This window comes from Musa acuminata, chromosome BXJ3-6 (genome assembly GCF_036884655.1).
Source record: "Musa acuminata AAA Group cultivar baxijiao chromosome BXJ3-6, Cavendish_Baxijiao_AAA, whole genome shotgun sequence".
Taxonomy (NCBI): Eukaryota; Viridiplantae; Streptophyta; class Magnoliopsida; order Zingiberales; family Musaceae; genus Musa; species Musa acuminata.
In genome coordinates this window covers 30,958,219-30,966,656 of record NC_088354.1, presented here as the reverse complement: position 1 = coordinate 30,966,656, position 8,438 = coordinate 30,958,219, and positions in this window count along the sequence as shown.

Sequence of the window (8,438 nt, the reverse complement as noted above, 5' to 3'; positions counted from 1 at the left end):
TAGAGGAGTGAAATGGGAATGGAGGAGACTTGGAAGAGTAGAGGAGGAAATGGGAGTGAGTTGGGGTCGGTTCCATAGCCGGCCCTAGTGTGGGTTTAAAAAGGCAGAGTTGCGGGCGGTTGCACCTCTGGCTGGAGCGGTGCAACCTCTGGCAACCCGTGATAACTAGAGGTGCCACCGTCAGCTGGAGAGGTGCCACCGCCTGCAGCCAGTGAGCACCTAATATGATTTGATCAGGGAGCCTTTGCCTTGAGGAGAGTTTCAGAGCAATTAATGTTTGTTAGATGATTTCGTATGAGTTTTTTTTATTTAAGGAAGAAGCTCTTGTACGATCAAGATAGATCTTTTAACGTGCATACGTATGTTGATAGTTTGTTTGGTATCCCTTTTAAGATCATGACATATTTAGTTTCTTCATGATACAAGAATTAATTCGCAGATGATAGTGTTAACGGGTTTTGAAGATCAAGGGGGTATGTGAATTTGGATATCATATGTTTCTAATGAGGTTGTATCTAAATCGTATTTGTGATTTCATAACTTCCACTTGTTACTTAAGCGTTGCGAGTTACTTTTTGATTCTTGGTTTATGACCATCGAGAGTCAAGGAGCAGAATATTATTTCTTGCTCCGGCCTAAAATTTTAATGTTTTTATAAGAAGGGATGATCTTTAGGAACCCATTTGCTTTTGGGTGCCTCATAAATAGATCTACATTTCTTATCATGTTGCATAGAATTTATCATGGTTCCTTTAGGAACCCAGATTAGTTTGTTTGGACTTATTTTCTTGAATGGACAACAATGTGTCTTGTGTCCAGATTTGCAACAAAAGTTGCACTTGGTTTGGTGTTGAACATGTAAGATGGAGCCTTTAATGAAGGTGGTTGGATTTTGGTGAGGACTTCTCACAAATCCAATTCCGCTCCTTTTTGGAATGTGACCCTTGTTTGCAAGGATCATGTTTAATGACTTGCTACCAACCTCGAATTTCTTCAAGGTGTCCTTGAGTAGCAGGTTTTCTTTTTGCAAAGTATCTAAATCATGACATTTGATACATGAATTTAAACTATCATGATGTTCGACTTTTAACTTATCAAACTCACAAGTAAGACTATCATGCATCTTTTTCAGCAATTTATATTTTCTACTTATACTCTTGCATTCGTCAAATAAGTCATTGAAAGCATTTAATAATTCATCGAAAGATAAATCAGCATCTATTGAATTCGTTACCTCATCTTCGATGGCCATTAAGGCGTAATGAGCAACTTGCTCGGTGTTGGACTCCTCTTCCTCAGATGCGCTCGAATCATCCCATGTTGCTTGGAGCGCCTTCTTCTTTGTTGTTCTTTTCTTGACTTGGGGACAATCACTCTTGTAGTGTCCCGGCTTTTTGCATTCATAGCAGATTACTTGGTCCTTTTTGGGTTCAAGTTTATTTTTTGCATCATTCTTAAACTTGTTTCTTTTAAAGAACTTTTTAAACTTTCTTGTTAGAAGTGCCAAGTCATCATCACAGTCCTCATCACTTGAGTTTTCTCTCAAGTGGCATTCTGAAGTTTTGAGTGCCATATCCTTCCTGTTCTTTGGAAGGATGTCTTCTTGCTCTTCATGAGCTTTACAAGTCATTTTGTATGTCATTAATGACCCGATTAGTTCTTCAAGAGGGAAATTTCGCAAATCTTTTGCCTCTTGAATAGCGGTGACTTTAGGATCCCAACTCTTAGGAAGGGATCTTAGTATCTTATTAACAAGCTCAAAATCCGAAAAGCTCTTTCCGAGTCCTTTTAGACCGTTGACGACATCCGTGAAACGGGTAAACATGTCGCCAATGGTTTCACTCGGTTTCATCCGAAAAAGTTCGAAAGAATGTAACAGCAAATTGATTTTTGACTCTTTTACTCTACTTGTGCCCTCATGGGTCACTTCGAGCGTGTGCCAAATATCAAACGCAGTTTCACAAGTTGAAACACGGTTAAACTCGTTTTTATCAAGTGCACAAAATAAGGCATTCATAGCCTTTGCATTAAGAGCGAAAGCCTTCTTCTCCAAATCATTCCAATCGATCATTGGAAGAGAAGACTTCGAAAATCCGTTTTCGACAAGATTCCACAGTTCAAAATCCATAGAAATAAGAAAGATTCTCATTCGGGTCTTCCAATAGGTGTAGTCCGTCCCATTAAACATGGGTGGACGTGTAATGGAATGGCCCTCTTGGTTTCCGGCGTAAGCCATCTCTCTTGGGTTTTAATCCTTTTGAGAGTTAACCGGGCTCTGATACCAATTGTTAGGATCGAGAGCACTAAGAGGGGGGGGTGAATTAGTGCAGCGGATATTTTTCAGCGATTAAAAAACGAAAGCTGCGTTCGTTCGATAAAGACTATTTTGATGCAAAAGCCGATTCTAAGATTACTTATGATTAAGTGCAGTTTACGTTTAAACACAGTTAGCATCTAAACGCAGTTTGCGTCTAAATGCAGATTGCGTCTAAACTCAGATTGCGTCTAAGCGCAGTTTGCGTCTTAGCGCAGATTGCGTCTAAACGCAGATTGCGTCTAAGTGCAGATTGCATCTAAACACAGTTTGCGTCTAGGAGCAGTTTAAGCAGAAGTATAAAGACAATGTGCTGCTGTTGTACAGCTCAAAAAGTAATCTGCAAAAAACAGATTTACGTCTAAACGCAGATTTACGTCTTAAACGCAGATTTACGTCTGAATTTTGAAACTCGTTTGTATACTCGCAGAAGGCAGTATGCAGTTGAAATCAAGACGTAAACGTGAACTGAGATCTGATGATTGTGCGAGGAAAGCCGATTTACGTCTAAATGCAGTTTTACGTCTAAATGTTGAAACTCGTTCGTAAAATTGTAGAGGACAGTTTGCAGTTATCAATAGGATCAAAATGTAAGTGTAAACTGCAAAGAAACTCGTTCGTAAAAGCACGGAAGACAGTTCTGCAGAATCAAACGTAAACGTAAACTGTAATGTTCGAAAATACGAATTTACATCTGAATGCAGATTCGGAAGAACAGCACTTAGAACTTGTTCGTGAAAGCGCAGAGAGCAGTAGTAATGAAGGAGGTTTGCAGTAATGATAAAGTGCTCAAAGATAAACGCAAACCAGAGATTTCGAGTGGTTCGGTCAGCCTTGACCTACTCCACTTTTGGCTTCCTCCACCGACGAGGTCGCCGACGTCAACTAGGGGCCTTCCTTCAATAGGCGAAGGCCAAACTGCCCTTTTACAGTTTCTCTCCTTTTGACAGGCTCAGGAGACAACCTTTACAGACCTTTCTCTCCTCACTTTACAACTGAAAACTTGAAGAACAGAAGGAGGAGACTTAAAGGCTTTACAACACTTTTGAGCTCTTAGAATCACAGAAAAGATCAAGATTTCGGTGTAGGTCTGTATCTTTTCAGTGCTGAATGGGTTGGGAATTTATAGGCCCCAACCCAATTCAAATTTGGAGCTCAAAACAATCAAATCCTGAAATTCTGGGATCAGGCGGTTGCACCTCTTGACTGGAGAGGTTGCACCGCCTGGCAGAGCTCGAAGACCGAGCTCAGGCGGTGCTACCTCTCTGCCAGGGAGGTTGCACCGCCCAGTCTTGCTCGAAGACTGAGCTCAGGCGGTGCCACCTCTCTGTTAGGGAGGTTGCACCGCCCAGTCTAGCTCGAAGACTGAGCTCAGGCGGTGCCACCTCCCGGCTGGGGAGGTTGCACCGCCCAGTCTCGCTGGAAGGCCTAGCCCAGGCGGTGCCACCTCCTGGCCTAGACGGTTGCACCTCCTGGTGCAATCAGGGTCCGAATGGTTCATTCCATTCGGCCCAATTTCAGTCTTTCAGGGGCCCAATTGCCCCAAGATTAAGCCAATGGGATCACCTCCCATTTTCCAACTTAATCAACGTGCTAACTACGATTAAATCTAAGACAACTTCTGCAGCTTTGCTTCGGTGCGTCAGTCGCTCCTTCCGGCGAGTTTCCGGCGAACTTCCGTCGATCATCCGATGAACCCTCGGTGATGCTCCTGCGGACTTCCGGCAAACTCCTGGACTTTGCGACGATCCACTTGGCAAGTTCCGACGAGCTTCGCTTGGCAAGCTTCTGGACTTCTCGGATCTGTTCTCGCAGAACCTCCGACGACCGTCCGAACTTCCGTCGAACTCTCGAACTCCCAACGTGATCATGAACTTGACTCCGACGCAACTCCTGCTGCTTGTCTATCTTTCATCGTAGTTAATCCTGCACACTTATCTCAACACATAGATTAGACAACAAATGACAATTGACTTCATCATCAAAATCCGAGATTTAACACTTTCATGGCATCATGTCACAAATTTGACTCTTTGCAACTCATGGCTTGTGAAAATGTTTCAGGATCATTTTTGGCTCTAATATTATAATCAAATTCTTGTAGATATACAACATAATCACTAGGAATTGCTGATCTTTTATTTCTAGTAGATCTTCTTAATGTTGTACCAATGGTTCCTTGAGGAACTTGTGGTTCAACTAGTTGTTCAGGAGCTTGTTGTAATTCCTGAACTGCTTGATCTATTAGAATACTATCAACAACTTGTGGAATTTCAATGATTGGTTGTTCAGCACTAGTTTGTACTTGAGGAGTGCTATGAACTATAACCAATCTATCATTTGATGTGGAAGGTTGAGATTCTATATGATCATGTGCGGAAACTATGTTCTTGAAATGATCGCTCCCACTAATCACATCATCCTCAAGAAATTTAGCGTTTCTTGATTCCACAATCCTAGTTGTGTGAGATGGACAATAGAATCTGTAACCTTTGGACTTTTCGGCATATCCAATGAAATACCCACTAACAGTCCTCGGGTCCAGTTTCTTCTCTTGTGGATTATATATCTTGACTTCGGACGGACATCCCCAAATGCGCATATGTCGCAAACTCGGTTTTCAACCTTTCCATAGTTCAAATGGTGTCTTTTGGACAGCCTTGGTTGGAACTCGGTTTAATATATACACAGTCGTCTTTAGTGCTTCAGTCCACAAGAACTTAGGAAGACTGGAGTTGCTAAGCATACTCCGCACCATGTCTAATAATGTTCGGTTTCTTCTTTCTGCAACACCATTCTGGTCTGGAGAACCAGGCACAGTGTATTGGGCAATAATCCCATGTTCTTGAAGAAACTTAGCAAAAGGACCAGGTGCTTGTCCATTTTCAGTATATCTACCATAATATTCTCCACCCCTATCTGATCTCACAATTTTAATTTGCTTACCACATTGGTTCTCAACTTCAGCCTTAAAGACTTTGAAGGCATCCAATGCTTCATTTTTGTTATGAAGCAAATATATATACATATATCGTGAGTAATCATCTATAAAAGAGATGAAGTATTTCTGACCATGTATGTCCATGTCTGGACAACATATATCAGTATGAATTATCTCTAATAAGTCTGAACTCCTATTAGCACCCTTTTTAGATTTATTGGTCTGCTTTCCCTTTATACAGTCTACACAAGTCTTAAAATTAGTAAAATCAAAAGTACTAAGTACCCCATCTTTAACTAATCTCTTAATTCTCTCTATGGAAATATGTCCTAATCTCTAATGCCATAATATAGAGGAGTCCTCATTAATATTACACCTCTTAATGCCAGCGTGAACATGCATTGAACTTTGAGTATTATCATTTTGTAATAAAATACGGTAAAGACCATAAGACAAAATATCATTCCCAACACAATCAGATTTATGTAATAAACAAAATGATGTGTCTTTAAAATTAAAGGAATACCCAAATGGTACGAGTCTGGAAACAGAAATTAAGTTTCGTGAGAAACTTGGTACATAAAAGGTTCTTTCCAATTTTAAAACAAAACCACTACTTAAAGTTAAAATGCATGTTCCAATTGCTTCCACATGTGAGCCCATCTTATTTCCTGATAAGATGCTTTGCTCACTTCCCACTGGCTTCCTTAGGTTTTGCATACCCTGCAAAGAGTTTGCAATATGGATTGTTGATCCAGAGTTAATCCACCAGGTGTTAATATTAACATTGACCAAATTAGATTCATAACATACATATGAGGTTAGTTTACCTTTCTTTTCAAGCCATTGTTGGAATTTCGTGCATTCCTTCTTCACGTGTCCCTTTCTTTTACAAAAGAAACACCTTACTTCTTTCTTGATATCAGCTTGAGGTGGTATTTTACCTTTTCCTTGCTGATGAGCTTTCTGATTGGCTTGATGTTTATCAGTTTTGTTTTTCCCTCGAGTGGTTACTACTAATGCATTCTCACCCAATTCCATCACTAGCCTCTCTTCTTCTTGAACACACATGGTCATTAATTCATTGATTGACCATTTGTCCTTATGTGTATTGTATAAAATTTTAAAAGGGCTATATTGAGGTGGAAGGGTGTTCAGAATATAGTGCATCAGGAAGGATTCTAACATATTAATCTCAAGTTTCTTAAGTTGAGCTGCAATATCTCGCATTTGCATTATGTGCTCACGCACACCCTTTATGTTGGAGAGTCTTAAGGGATGAAAATTTCATAATAAGGGTACTTGCTAGTGCCTTATCCAAAGTGACGAATTGTTCATCAATAGCTTTTAGCAAGTCTCGGACATTTTCATGTTGGTCAACAGAACCACGTATGCCAGCAGTCATCTTAATTTTGATAAACATCACGCTGAACCGATTGGATCGCTCCCATAGCTCATATAACGTGATCTCAGTTGGAGTGCTGGTATTAGTGACTATAGGTGGTTCGTCTTTCCTGATAGCATAATCGATATCCATCCACCCTAAATGGAGGAGAACCCTCTCCTTCCATATCTTATAGTTATCACCATTAAGTTCAGGAATATCACATCGAATATCAGAGAAATTAACAGTTTGAGAAACTGCATAAAATCAAACATGCTTATGTCAAAATTTGAAGTTTAATAGACTAAATTACATGTTTTACCAATGTGAAACATGCAAAAAAATATGAATCTCATGACATAAAAATTGCCTGTGGGCTAAATTCTTAATTCAAATAGATTAATATGGTCTTTATGATAAAACTATCAAATTATATTCCAATTCATAATCCCTGTAGGTAAATTATGAAAATAATCTGATATTTTATCCTGATTAATTATATTAAATATAATAAAAGATCTTGTGGGATAACAATTATTATATGAAATATAATCAGTCACAATATGATGTCTAATTACTTATGTGATCTTTATTTTAACTTTATATATAATTTTAATTAATTAAGGATGCTGTGACTAATTCTTAATTAATTAAGATTATATGGATCACTAGACATTTTAAACATAAAAAATTTACTCATAAGCATAATTTAATATAACTAAATATGCATATATAATATGAGCATTTTACCAACTAAAATGTTGAAAATGATATTTCCTCATGATTTTCAATAAAATATATCAAGACGTTTCCAAGAAGAAACCAAAATCAAATCATTTTCATGACATAAAAAATAAAAACTCTTTCGTATCAAGGCAGAGGTCAAAAGGCTCTGATACCAAATGTAAGGAATCACTGAAACCAACTTGTGTTTCTAAATCATTATAATAGAAACACAATAAAAACTGATGCGGAAACAAAATAGCGTACCTCCAGCCATTGTCGCCAAGAATTTCTGTAGAGGTTTCTTCTTGAACTTTGGTACTTCTCGGCTCAGAACTCTCACTTTAGATGGTGTAGGAAACTCTTTCGCTTCAAAGAGATGATTGAGCCCAGGGACCAAAATCCTCATATATATAGATGTTCTCCCATCAAGAACATTTATCATCACCAATTCATAACGTTCAAGAATTAATTCAAATTTGTAACGTTTGGACCATAATGAAGAACTTTAATGATATTAAATATTTAATTTAATAATAACGGTTTCATGTATAAAGAATAAAAAACTGAAATCATTTAAATCATAATAAATGAAGAAATTCATGATAATGAATTATGAATCATAATGAGAATAGTTATATTATTAATAAATTAGATATTTAATAATAACGGTTACAATATTTGCCTACATCATAAAGGTGAGATAGTTGCTACTCCACTCCTGGTTTACTTTTGCCTCTTTCTATTCCTAATTATGCTTAGACTAACATATCCATAAATTTTATCGATAGACTTCCATTATCTTTAGGTAAAACCACCATCTTTATAATTGTAGATCACTTTACAAAATATGCTCATTTTTATACTATATGATATCCTTATATTACTATTGCTCGCATTTTTAGTCGATAATATAGTGAAGTTACATGAAACTTCGTGTTCCATCGTTAGTGATCAAGATAAAATTTTTACTAGTATCTTCTAAAAGGAGCTCTTTTACTTATAGGGTACCCAGTTGAATATAAGCATTGGTTATTACCTGCAAACAGATAAATAAACTGAAGTGATGAACAGAT